The sequence below is a fragment of the Bidens hawaiensis genome, unplaced genomic scaffold (assembly GCF_021521415.1).
Source record: "Bidens hawaiensis isolate Kalapana, Puna unplaced genomic scaffold, B.hawaiensis_p1.1 tig00044769_1, whole genome shotgun sequence".
NCBI classification, from domain to species: Eukaryota; Viridiplantae; Streptophyta; class Magnoliopsida; order Asterales; family Asteraceae; genus Bidens; species Bidens hawaiensis.
Window position 1 is genome coordinate 108657 of NW_027505910.1, and position 14154 is coordinate 122810.

Genomic DNA, 14154 nt, shown 5'->3' on the forward strand with positions numbered 1-14154 from the left:
AATTCAATTTACCAATTTCTTGGTGACGTTCATGTGGAAGACGATTTTAGAGTCATCATCTTGCTCATCAAGATGAATTGGGTTTTGGGAGGAACTACCCTGATTGCTTGATTGATAGTTGAGAAACAGCTGATTTGGACCAGGAAGGATAAATTCTATGCCATCTTCATGAAAGACATTAATATAAAATGTCTTATCTGATATGATTTCAAACACAACAAACGAGCCACATTTCAAGTGGGTTTGTTTAAAAACCTCATTCCATCCATCCTCTAGCCTACAACCCATTCCATCCCTAAGACATGAAACTTTAAACATATATCTATCTGGAGAAATAAGCTCGAAAAGAGAATTCATGTAATTGTCACCAAATTCTTGAATCACGTACCACTCAGGGAAATCCTATTAAACATGTTAATTAAAGGACATTTGAATTTGTAAACAATCATTAAAAACAGAAATTAAAACTTACCAAGTAATGGACGTGTCGGTTTCTGACTGGAATACATATCACAGTACCGGATTGATCATTTACGTTTCTTTTGAAAGTAAACATATTCAACATACATCTTGGTTGAATCTCAAAAACAACATATGTTCCAGCTTCTATACAACATTCTCTGATTAATTCAGTCCAACCGGTTCCAAAATAAAAGTCATCAAGTACTTTTATTGTAACAACAGAAAACGTTCTACCACTTTGATCGTAAATCAAACAACAGCCGGTATTCGATTTCATGTCAGCAAACATTGGTTGAACAGCTTTAGGAATGAGCTATAAGTAACACAAAAAATGTTCTTAGAATGTATATGTTGCAAAACTGTAAAATGTTTCATAAAAAAAATTAACCAGATAACAATATTAACATACCATCCTACTCATGGAATCGTTGTCGATATCTACCAGGAACTTAACTCCATTATTGAGACGTGGCATTTTTATGTTCTTACCTCGATAAGCGATGTCTACGAATTACAGTAAAGCGAAGTAGAAGTCGATTTAGGGTTTTGAAGTTAAAAGGGCTTTGAATTTTGGTTTTATTTATTTCTACACATTTAATTATTTATATATTTTGGTTTTTTGTTTTATAACTTTTAAAAAATAGTATAAAAACATTTACTTTTAGTTTTTTTTACTAACATTCCGGTATTAAATTTCGTTAGAAGAGGAGTTCGTTTAATAAATTGTATTTTTTAAATAAATTTAAAATTTTATCTATTATTGAAGTATTATCTTAACCGTTAGTAAGATTTTCTGGATAAGATTTACAACTTCGTAATAGAGTGGCTCATAACATTCTGGTGTTATCATTTCAAATATGTAGTTTTGTATCATTATCATCTTCTAGGTTATCATCATCACCATATGTGTTATGATGATGATCAACATCATAAAGTTATCATCATTATCATGTATTATAGTGGTTATCATCATCATAATCATCGATCACCATCACCATGAAACGGCATCATCATCAGACGCGCGGGTAATCAACGTGGTCATTGTATAGGCTATCGTAGTCGGCGTTGATCATAAGGGCTCAAACATATATCTCGCTATCAGTGTCGTCATCATCGTCACACATCTCCATCATCATCATCATCATCATCATCATCATCATCATCATCATCATCATCATCATCATCATCATCATCATCATCATCATCATCATCATCATCATCATCATCCGATTGCCATGTACGAGATGTAGTCAGCATCGTATTGGTTATCATAAACAAAACGCCCAATATTAGCGATCACTGTCGGCACCATCTTATGACTTGTCGTCGTCATCAAACGACATCATCAGTCGTACATGCTACCATCAGTATGACCATCCTATACGTTATCATGGTCGTCTTAAAAATTCATACGGGTTACATGTCATTAAACATTGGTGTCACCATTATCATCAACATATATGTGTTTGTGTGTATGTGTTTGCGCGCGCTTGTGTGGCGTATTGTCATATAGGTACATATAATTGGTCCTCATCATATATATGTGTGATCATCATCATAGATGTCATGCTCGTCGTACGAGCTACAGTCGCCATCGTATGGGTTGGCGTAAGCAAACCGTATATATAGGTTAGCAGCATCAATATCATAACCACCACCAACCCAGGTAGTTATATTAGCATCGTCTCGTCATAATTGGGCCAATCATCATGGTCATCATACGGGATAGCACCGTAATTGTCTCATGTATTACATATCCGCAATCATACTACACACCACCGCCCACATTCGCCACAACGACCCCCAGCACCAACCACTAACCACACTCCACCACCACCCACCACAACCACCCACCACACCACCACCACCCACTAATATTATCTATACTATATATAATATACCAATGATGGGCAAATTAAGACGCTTTATTTAAGTAATTTACAACATTTAATGCATGAGGTACAACATTAATTAGGGGCACAAATGTCATTTTAACATCAAATCTCACGTTCATTTGCAATGTCTTCAAATAATTACAAGATTCATCCCTTAAAATTACACAATTGGTCCTTAGTCTTTTACATATATATTATTTTATTTTCATTTTTAACCCAACTACCCCCATGATTTTTAAACGGTCATAACTTTTTCGTACGTTAATATTTTTAAAATAAATGACATCATATAAACGAGCATTTTATTATCTTTAATTTGAGTATCATATTGCTATAGTTTTCAAAGTAAAAAAAATTATGCAAAAGTGTGTGCGGTTTGCTTTCGATGGTTTTTTAATTAAACAATGAGTTAACTTTACACGTTTTTTTGTCGTCGAAAACCGAATCTAAAATGTTTTTAAATAAAACCCAACTAAACCGAACCATTTCCAACGATTAGGTTCTGATTTAGTTTGTACTTCGATAAAAAAATTGAGTTTAAAATTTAAAACAAGAATTATTAATCTGCATATACCTTCACTTCAAACTAATCATCAACTAATACATTATTAAGAGAATCATACTATGAGCAAAGATAACTTTGGTCATATAAATAATAAACCTTATTAGAATAAATAGAAGGCGAAATAATAAGAACAAAAAATATAAAAAAAACCACTAGAAATTTGACTAAATTAAAGTTGTAATAGACGAGTTTGCTCGTATTAAACAAAACTTTGGTTAACTATATTTTAACTATGTCTAATATATATTATATCTAATACTAAATAAGTAAATAATTAACATTTCAATATGTACGGCACCTTCGTTTTCAATCGTGAAACCAAACTGGTGAATGATCTCACAGTTTTAAACGAAATAATAAACACCCAAAAACTTGTTACAAAATTATCAAAGTATGTGTTTCCAGTTTCCCGCTGCATCGCACTGGCACCTTTCTAGTATATAAATATATATACATTTATTTATACCCATCCACCACCACCACCCACTACCCACCACTACCACCACCACCACCCACCACCACCGACCTCCGCCACCACCACCCACTACCCACCACCTTGCACGCGCCTTCTTTTATAAGGGTCAAATAACTACCGTACGATTAAAATTTAAAAGCACGCGCCTTCTTTTAAAAAAGTCAAATAACTACCCTCGTAAGTCAAAATTCCTAAAAACCGTCGACGATTCGTTTCTACAGTGAAGCACAAGCACAAGTACAAGCACGATAGGTCTCAGAACCCTAACTCATCTACTTCTAGAACGGAACCAAAATGAAGAACCCTAACTCATCTACTTCTGGAACGGAACCAAGGACGAAGAAAAAGCACGATAGGTCTCAAAATGAAGATGGAACAGGTGTTACTTTATGATTTTTTTAGCGTTTTAGGTTTACTTAATCTTAAAATGTAAGCATTTGTTTGAATCTTCTTATGTATTAATACGTTTGATAAGCGTGTTATTGTTGTTGTAATGCATATCCTTGTTTTTTTAAAACTATGTATAATATTAAAGCATGTTATATGCGTATGATTAGCGTGTTATGGCTTCGGTATGAGAATTTATCACTGTGATGTTTTATAAGAGTTTTCTGTTTCCTTGTGATTCGTGTTGTTATCCCCTACCCCCGTGTTTTATTATATGTATGTGATTCAGTTGTTGAAAAAACCAAGACTGATAAAAGGAAGACTAAAAAAGTTGTTCCGGTGGGGAAAACAAAACATGATGTGGAAACAGACTCTGGTTCAGACCTTGACACAAAAATCGACAGGTTTTTGTCAAAGCGGAAACAGGTGGAACACAGCACCTCTGGCCTGGACTTTCAGCGTCCAAAAAAGAGAGCCGTTAAAGAAAATACAAGACTGATAAAAGGAAGACTACAAAAGTTGCTCCGGTGGGTAAAACAAAACATTTTGTGGAAGCAGATTCTGATTCAGACCTTGACACTTAAATCGACAGGTTTTTGTCAAAGCGGAAACAGGTGGAACCCAGCACCTCTAGCCCAGACTTTCAGCGTCCGAAAAAGACAGCCGTTAAAGAAAAGAAGCCAGCCGAGAGGGGACAACCTTTTGTTGAATTTGTAGACAAAAAAATTATGAATAGGTGTGCACCTATTAATATTGTTGATGCAGTGAAGGCAATGACCATTGCCCAAAAAACTTGTGTAGAAGAAATGGGTTTCGGGTCAATGTTAAGACTTCAAGTAACCCAAACTCCAACAACTTTGGGATATTGATTGCTCATGAACTATAATAACCGTTTAAATGAATTGAACATTGGGAGTGGTGTTATTAAGATAACACCACAAAAAGTACATGAAGTGTTGGGGATATCAATGGGTAAGATTCCTGTTTTAGGAAAGAATAGACCAAGATTGGGGGAAGATGTTACTACAGATTTGTTCAAATCTCAATTCCCGACAAGTGCAACAATAAGTATAAAGCATGTGAAAGACAAACTGGCCGCGGATCAAGGAGTTGGTGAACTTTTTAAGATTAATTTGCTTGTGTTGGTCAACACCTATATAGGATTTGTGACAAAATCAACAACAGTCAATCAACGATTCATCGCCGCAATTGATAAAACCTTCAATATTCCAAATATGTACTGGTTCAGCTATGTTATTGAAAACTTGAAAACGACAAAGGAAGAATATAGAGGTATCAACGAACAATACAACGGTCCGATGACCTTCCTTGTGATGCTTTACACGCATGAATACCAGAAATAATATGGTCCATTTGGGACTCCCGTCACAACACCTGCAGTCAACTACATAACAACATCTACTCTTAATAAGAAGGAAAAATACTCTGAGAATTATGGTCCTCCCTTAGAAGAAGATGCTACTGAGGTTGCTATTGCTGCTGCTATGACGTTTAGTGGTGACGGGAAAGGGATTGATGCGGCTGCTGCTGCTCCTGCTGCTGTGACCGTTAGTGCTGCCGGGAAGGGACTTGATGAGACTGCTGATGCTGCTGTTGCTGATACTGCTGTTGTGACAGTTAGTGCTGCCGGGAAGAGACTTGATGAGACTGCTGCTACGGCTGATGCTGCTACTGCTGCTGTGACGGTTAGTGCTGCCGGTAAGCCTGGAGTTGAAGAAAACACTGCATCTGAGGAGAAACAAGAACATGGTATTAAACTTGTTATTTTTTTGTAAAAAACTCTCATATCTCTTATCTCTACATGCATTTTATGTAATACAACATTATATGTAATTAAAAAACAGATGGTCAAAGTGCATCTAACACAGATGATGCCGATCAAACAGCTGAACAAGATTTGGATGATTATGTAAGCGATTATTCACCTTTAAGTTTGCAAATGCCTATCATGCTTGTTAACTATTATTTAACTCTATTACAACTGGCTAGGATAAATTGAAAATGTTTTTGAATTAACCCAAACTATATTTTCTTTTACAGTCTTGGAATAAGGCAATGGATAACAAGTTGAAGAAATTTGATAAAATTTGCTCCGAGATCAACGAGTTGGTCCATCAAGGAAAGGATAGACATCCATCAAATGAGAATATCTTTGTTAGATGTTGTGAATGGGAAAACAGATTCACTAATAATGTGGTCCCTAAAAGACAAGATTCAGATGTTGGTGTTGGCGTTGGTGGTCCAGTGGCTGCTCTAAAAGGTATTTGGGTTAAATTAATTATTAGTATAATTAAAACGCTCTTAAAACACTTATGCTGTTCTTTTAAACTTATTACATCTGTGTGATGCAGTTGATTCAGATGTTGGTATTGGTGGTCCAGTGGCTGCTCAGAAAGGTATATCATATATGTACCAACTTAATTATATAACAGCTTAATTATAATCACAGTTGAACATATTACATCTTTGGCTGTTGTAAAAAAATGATGCAGGTGATGCAGGTCAAGAAAACAATGTCTTGTGCGCAGTTATTGATGAAGTTGTTAATACAATGGTTGCGTGGGAAAAAGAGGGTATGTAATTATAAATAAAAACCAAAAGGGCAAATAAGGTATTTACTTATAGTTACAATTATTTTCAGTCAAATTTAATGTGAGTTGTTTTATGTTTAACAGTTGACACAGGATTGTCAACAAGTGATAGCCTGAACTCTCCATATCTTCTGAGAGAGGTTGACGCATCCGCTAGTGTCACAGAAGATGAAGAAATACTTTCAGCGTATATATTTTTTTTTGTCTTGGAGACATTTGGGATGAGGTCTACAAGACCACTCACACAGAAAACTTCAAGGTGGTCTTTGAAAGCTTCTCTCCTGGCATTTATATCCGAGCCAATGCAATGGATGCATTCAGCGAAGTAATGAACTATGAAGAAAAGAAAAAATCTGCAGCATCACCGTTCAGATTCTTTGCTTCAAGCAATTTGCTGGTACAAATTAATCTATTTTGTTTGTACTATTAGAAAACGCTGAATAAACGCTTTAATCATCTGCATTTTAATTATTATACAGAAAAGTTACCATTATTCTGAGTCAATGGGTTTCACAGACAAAGAAAGACTGGATGTGTTTTCAGATAACTTCGAAAGAGAAATGGCAAGGACTGAAATTCTATCACTCAAGGAGGTTGCTATAGTGCTCGTGCCAATTCTACAACACGAGCATTTCGTTGTGGTTGCCTTCAATCTTCAAACAGGAGTGATAGACTTACTTGACAACAGTGCAAACCAAGAAATACCAGCTGATGCAAAGTTTAAAAGCTTAGAAGACAAATCAAAAGCAATTAGAGAGAAATTTTAAGAAAGATACCGAAAGACTCCTGATATACTGGTAAACATATATACCTTTAACCCCAAAAACATACATACCTGTTATAAAAATTGTCAAAATACTTAAATTGCTTTCTATTTTGTGTAGAGAAACGTCTTTTGCATGTATCTTAAAACAATCAAACAACCCATTACTCAGCAAATCCAAGTAGCAACAATCAATAGATTGAAGATGAGATGGAGAACAAAAAGTAATGGAATAGATTGTGGTATTTTTGCTATGAGACATATGGAGAAATATGATGGGAAGAGACCATGGCTGTGTATTCTCCAAACGGAAGGCCCTGAACAACAAAGACAGCTAAAAGGGTTGAGGTTAAAGTATTTGTGCAAAATCCTCCTCTCGGATAAAAAACCAACACAGAAATACTCTTATCAAGAAACCACTGCTCTTCCATGAAAATGACGACACTCGTTTAACCGGAGAAGAGTTGATTGATGAAGTTAAGAAACGACAACAACAAATTTGATTGGTTTCAAAAGTGACTTCTATGTACTTTAAGATACTTGTTATGTTATGCTATGTACATTACTACTTTAAGATAATAGTTACATGTTGAATCAATGTTTTAACACATAACCAACAAATTTTATTATTACCAAAACACACATACAAACACACCATCACAAACATACAAATTTTATTACTACTAATCTCTGAGTGACATACATAAAAACACACCATGAAACACCATCACATACTAATCTTTGAGTGACATAAGAAACTTCAACTTCAATTCCATTGAGCAATTCAGTTCAAGAATTGCCTTGCCCAAAAGTTTTAACTCGTCAAGCTCTCTCTGTCCTACATCAACCATAAACAAAACAGCAAGATCTCGGATACAACTAGCGGGCATCCGAGTAAGAACTTTTGTAATGAGATCCCTGGCATCCAAGCTGTTGCTAGTCTTTACAAATTCTTCAGTAAGAGTTTCCCGACAAGCTTTATCTACCTCGATTTGAGCCTCAATTCGCCTTCTGAGGGCAGCCTTGTAGGATCTGGATGATGATGATGATGATGATGATGATGATGATGATGATGATGATGATGATGATGATGATGATGACGAGCAATCCATTATTAACTAAAAAAAATAATTTAAAATTATGTAGGTATATGAGTTTCACAAATGTGGTGTAGGTATATATAACCAAAAGGCTCACGGACAAAACAAAAGGGTGTCCCACGCATGCCAAACGCACACGGACGAATAGTAACTCTGTAATAAAAAAACAAAAGGGTGTCCCAAGCTTGGGAAACGCACTAGACGATTAGTAACTGTATTAATCTAGAGATTACTTGCATTTATATCACCTGTCAGAACTAATTGATCAAAATTATACGTCACCTGTCAAAAATGCCGGGAAATATATTATGGTAATGATAGCCTACATTAAAGTTAAGCTATATCTTACTATAAATCAAACTTAACTACATTAAGTTTGGTTATTCAATCACACTAATAGTTTCAGAAAGATAATAAAAATGAATTCTTCTGAGGAAACCGTGAAGGCCATCGTGAAAAAAACGATGGATTTTCAGAAAGAGAGAGACGACTCTTTGTTGTCCAAAGTCGAAGCGATTAGGGCTACACTGGCAGCCGAAAAAAACAAACACCTTCCTCTCCTGTAAACTCATGTTGTGGGAAGATGACATTGAGTTTAGAGCAATGGTTGCTGATTATCAGCAACAACAGTCTGAATGCTAAGACTCAGTGTGTGAGACCCTGGTTGACACCATAACTACTGTGTCAACCAACATGAGTTTTAAGGAGATGGGGGCGGAGTCTGTGGACAAGGCGGAGTGATGGTGATGTTAGCTTTGGTGGTCTTGGTTTTTTTGTGATGTATTGTAATTAATGGTACTTTTTGTATGGCATCTTTTGATGAATGGTAAATATATATTATCTTAAAATGCTTTCTTAACATGTTTTATGTATTGTAATTAAGGGTACTTTTTGTGATGCATCTTTTGATGAATGATAAATATGGATTAATGGTTCTCATCTGTGACACCCGGTAAATTCCCAACCCCTTAAACTAAGTAATCAACCTAATAATTAGGTGATTGTAAATATTATGCGCGCCATGTTAGTCAGCGCGTGCATTTGTTATGTGCGCCCTGCGCGAGCGCGCTATGTTAAGAATCAGCGCGGGCACATTATGTGCGCCCGGCGCGAGCATATGTTAGAATCAGCGCGGGCATTTATGTTTGCCCTGCGCGAGCACGCCATGTTAGTCAGCGCGTGCATTTGTTATGTGCGCCATGCGCGAGCGCACCATGTTAAGAACCAGCGTGGGCATATGTTATATGCGCCATGCGTGAATGATTTGGCTTTATGTTTTCATGTAACTTAAAACGTTATGTTGTCTATGGGTTGACCATCCCGCATGATGCTAAGACGGGTGCATCCTACATCGTTTATGCGCGTGCGGAAGGGAACTAACCTACCCGCATGGCGGGAACGTTGAGAGCTAGTTTGTTTGAAGCTCCAGGATGGAATTGACTTCAACATGACTGATCACTATGTTGAAATACCAAGACCACCTGGAGAATCTACAAATGAAACTCAAAGGTCCCTAACTGCGAGAAGGTTACGCAGCGAAGAAATATTCTACACGCAGAATCCTACACGCAGAAAGCTATGCGCACAAAGTTATACACGCAGAATACTTAGTCTATTCTTCAGAATAAAGGGGATTATTCCCGCCCAAAAGAAAACAGTAACGTGTTTCAGAAAATTTCTACTTTTTACTGTACACTGTCTAAAGCACTGAAAAAGCACACTGTAGCATGAACAGTCAACTATCAGCCACCCTACTTTCACCAACCACAGACCTGCATGTCCTGCGAAAATCAGAATCTTTTACCCACTCCTCCACTTTTGAATAAATAATAATACTTTCCATACTTTGTCATCATCACACCTAGATATGAAAAGATTACAATCCCCTAAATCAAGGGATTGTGTTCCATTGAATTTGCCTATAAATATGTAACCTAAAATTATCACTCAACACACTTCAAACTTCTCTCTTAAAACTGCAAATCTGCCCTGAATCATCTCCCAAGCATCTATTTGATTTTCAATTCCGTTCCTGTTACAAGGTAAGCCGAGATTATAACCTTGAGATCTACTTTCCAACCCATATATCTTGATCTTAATATAGATTTCTTGCTATTTAATCGTATTCTAGACCTTCGAATCCGAGGCCAACACCAAGAAAACCCGAATCTCGATTAATCTCTTAACAAAGAACCACAGGTGAGTCTCACAGCCCCCATTTTCACTGTTTTCACTGTTTTTAAACTGTTTTCGGGGCGAGGGACACGTACTTAAATAATGATTTATCATGGTATACTTATGAGTTATGCAAGCGATTTTGTGTTTAAGTTATGTTTCATGATGAGCAATGCGAATGGTTATCTAAGGTTTTCGATGTATGTGCGCTAGAACTCGAGTAAGTGATCACTTTACCATTGGAACTCTAAGGGTAGGGACTGCTGGTTTGATCCGCCCACTCGTAGGGGTCGCACCTCTTTGCATGGACGAGTGCCTAGTATGGTCATGGGGCAGTACTATGGGTTTGAGCCCGCTCGTAGGGGTCGCGCCTCTTTGCATGGACGAGCGCCTTGTTTTCCGGCACAACGTCCGCGCGTAACCCGCGGGACGGTAATACGTTGTTTTAGCTCGTAGTGGCAGCGCCACTTTGCATAGACGAGCACAGTTCCCAGAAATGTTCGCGCGTAACCCGCGGAACGATTTTATCAGAATATGTTGATAGAGTTATGTTTTACCAAGCATGTGTTTTAATGATGATAACAGAATTATGTTTCAGAATGATTAATGCAATACGATTTATCAAGTTACTAAAACTTGTGAACTCACTCAGTTTATACTGATTCAAATGTTTTTGCGTGTCTTTCAGGAGACAACTAGGTAGCGCATGGAGTCACACTTAGAGCACCACACGCTGAACATCTAAAACAAGCTTTTTGGAAGATTTTGGTTTTATCCCCTCGATGCGCACGGTTACCCGCCGCGCAAGGGGATATGGCGAGGAAATCTTCAGTTTATACTTGGATGTTTTTATGTAACTTTTAAACAATGTAATGTATTAAACATTTCTTACGCAATGAAAATCTTTGAATGTTTTGCAATGGCCCGTGCTTAATTATCAATCCCCACTCGCGCGCGCCCGGCTGTTTCCGCCGCTCAGGGCCGGGTGTGACAGATTGGTATCAGAGCACTGGTTATAGCGAACTAGGAAAAGAAGTTTTTAACCTAAACTATAACCTTTGGGGAATCGCATGAAATATTTTTCAAAGAATATTTTCAAAAGAAAAATCACACACGCACTTAGGAACACGGGTCACAGTGTCTAGAGATAAGAACATTATGTGCTCTGAGTACATGCGCTAAGTTTGTTATATTTTCTTTTTATGAAAAGAATGCCTCCAACCAGAGCCAAGGGAATTACCATGACACCCGAGGAGCTCGCAGAAATAATCGCGCAGGCGATTGCAGCGCATGAGGCCAGCAAGGCCGAATCTAGTCAGGGTCGTCAGAATGAGACCCCAGAACCCGTATCAGGAGCCTTGGACAAAGGATGCTCCTACAAGACATTCATGGCCTGTAGGCCTTGGCCGTTCAAAGGCACCGAAGGAGCCATTGGGCTCTACAATTGGATTGACAAGATGGAGACAATTCTCTCCATCAGCGGATGTAGTGAAAACCAGAAGGTCCTTTACGCGACCTGCATGTTCCAAGAAGCAGCTTCGTCTTGGTGGAAGCTCCAAGTAAAGACTTTGGGGCGAGAAGTTGCTCTTCACAAGACCTGGGAAGAATTGAAAGAAATGATGATGAGAAAGTTCTGCTCTCGCGCAGAAATTCAGAGCTTGCAACAAGAATTCTGGAACCACACCATGGTAGGAACGGATATCGATGCCTACACCAATCGTTTCAACGAGCTTTGCCAGCTGGTGCCAGATATGGCAAACACAGAAGAAAAGAAAATCGAGAGGTACATTTTCGGGTTACCTCCTGTCGTTAGAGTCCCGCTCAACGCCGCCGCACCTCCGACCTTTGACGAGGCGGTTGCGCGAGCCATCACCCTTACAAGGGATACGGTTCGTGCGGGTATATTGACTGCTCGCTTGAACGAGCAGCGAACCTCTGACTCCAAGAGGAAATGGAACTCCCACCGAGGATCAGACTTCAAGCAGCCACCGCCCAAGAAGCAGGAAAGCACAAGGGTTTACGCGATTCAAGCCGCGGAACCATCAAGGAAGGGATACAGCGGGCCTCGCCCATGGTGCAACAAATGCAAGTACCACCACGATGGTGAGTGCACAAAAATCGAATGCGCCAAATGTGGCAGACCAGGACACAAGGCGATGAATTGTCGCATCAGAGAAGCTGGACCGAGCGACAACTGCTACGCATGCGGGAAGCCTGGACACTTCAGTCGGGATTGCCCACAGAAAGGAAACCAAGCTCGCGGGAGAGCTTTTGTGATTGGCGCGGGTGAAGCAAAGGAAGAGCCGAATGTGGTAACCGGTACGTTTTTGCTTAACGGTCATTATGCATCTGTCTTATTTGATACTGGCGCTGACCTAAGTTTTATATCCCATGAGTTTAAAAACTCCCTGGGCTTAGCAACCAGTAGGCTAGACAAACCTTATACTATAGAACTGGCCAATGGTAGGCAGTTGTGCGCGAGTGAAAGGACTGAGCTATGTGTGTTAGTCATGGGGGGTCATGAGTTCAATATAAACTTGTTGTCAATAGATTTGGGAAGTTTCGATATTGTGGTAGGTATGGATTGGTTGGTTGAGAATCTCGCGGAGATTGTTTGTCATGAGAAACAGGTTCGGATTCCACTGTTGAACGGAGAAATTTTGATGATTCAAGGGGAAAGGAGGGGAGTTGCGACGAAACTGATTTCGTGCCTAAAGGCGCGTAAGTGCCTAAGGAAAGGGTGCTACGCCTTCCTGGCGCATGTAGTAGAGAAAGGAGATGAGCGAAGAATTGAAGACTTACCAGTAGTGCGCGAATTTCCTGAAGTTTTTCCTGAAGATCTGCCCGGATTACCGCCGCCGCGACAAGTCGAGTTTCGTATTGATTTGGTCCCAGGAGCTGCGCCAGTAGCTCGAGCGCCTTATCGCTTAGCTCCATCTGAGATGCAAGAGCTATCCAATCAGTTACAGGAACTATTGGATAAGGGTTTCATACGCCCAAGCTTTTCACCTTGGGGAGCTCCAGTACTGTTTGTAAAGAAGAAGGATGGTTCGTTCCGGATGTGTACTGACTACAGGGAGCTGAACAAGCTGACAGTCAAAAATCGATACCCCTTACCGAGGATTGACGACTTATTTGACCAGTTGCAGGGATCCAGTTATTATTCGAAGATAGATCTACGGTCAGGATACCACCAACTTAGGGTCCATGAGGAAGACGCGCCAAAGACAGCCTTCCGAACCAGATATGGCCATTATGAGTTCTTAGTGATGCCTTTCGGGCTAACTAATGCGCCGGCTATATTCATGGATCTGATGAACCGTGTGTGCAAACCATATTTGGACAAGTTTGTGATTGTGTTTATAGATGATATTTTGATTTACTCTCGAACCAAGGCCGAGCATGAGCAACACCTGAGAATGATTTTGGAATTGTTAAAGAAAGAAAAATTGTATGCGAAGTTTTCCAAGTGCGAGTTTTGGCTTAGAGAAGTTCACTTTCTCGGTCACGTTGTAAACGAGAAAGGAATACACGTCGATCCTTCGAAGGTTAAAGCCATCAAAAACTGGGAAGCGCCAAAAACCCCAACTGAGGTGAGGCAATTCCTTGGGCTAGCTGGCTACTATCGACGCTTCATTGAGAACTTCTCCAAGATAGCTCTACCTCTGACCGCGCTAACTCAGAAAGACAGGATGTTTGTTTGGGGCGAAAACCAGGAAG

At 39.0% G+C, this 14154-nt stretch overlaps 1 long non-coding RNA gene across 1 annotated transcript in view; it reads right to left on the reverse strand.

Moving 5' to 3' along the window:
* The window catches only part of LOC143615868 (uncharacterized), a 35464-nt gene extending 27127 nt beyond the window's left edge, over positions 1 to 8337 (reverse strand). Inside the window, exons 1-2 of the long non-coding RNA XR_013150556.1 lie at positions 7873 to 8337; positions 7700 to 7842 (exon numbers count right to left, since the gene is read on the reverse strand). This is a non-coding gene — a long non-coding RNA (uncharacterized LOC143615868). The remainder of the gene's footprint in view (positions 1 to 7699; positions 7843 to 7872) is intronic.
* Positions 8338 to 14154: the final 5817 nt, after the last annotated feature.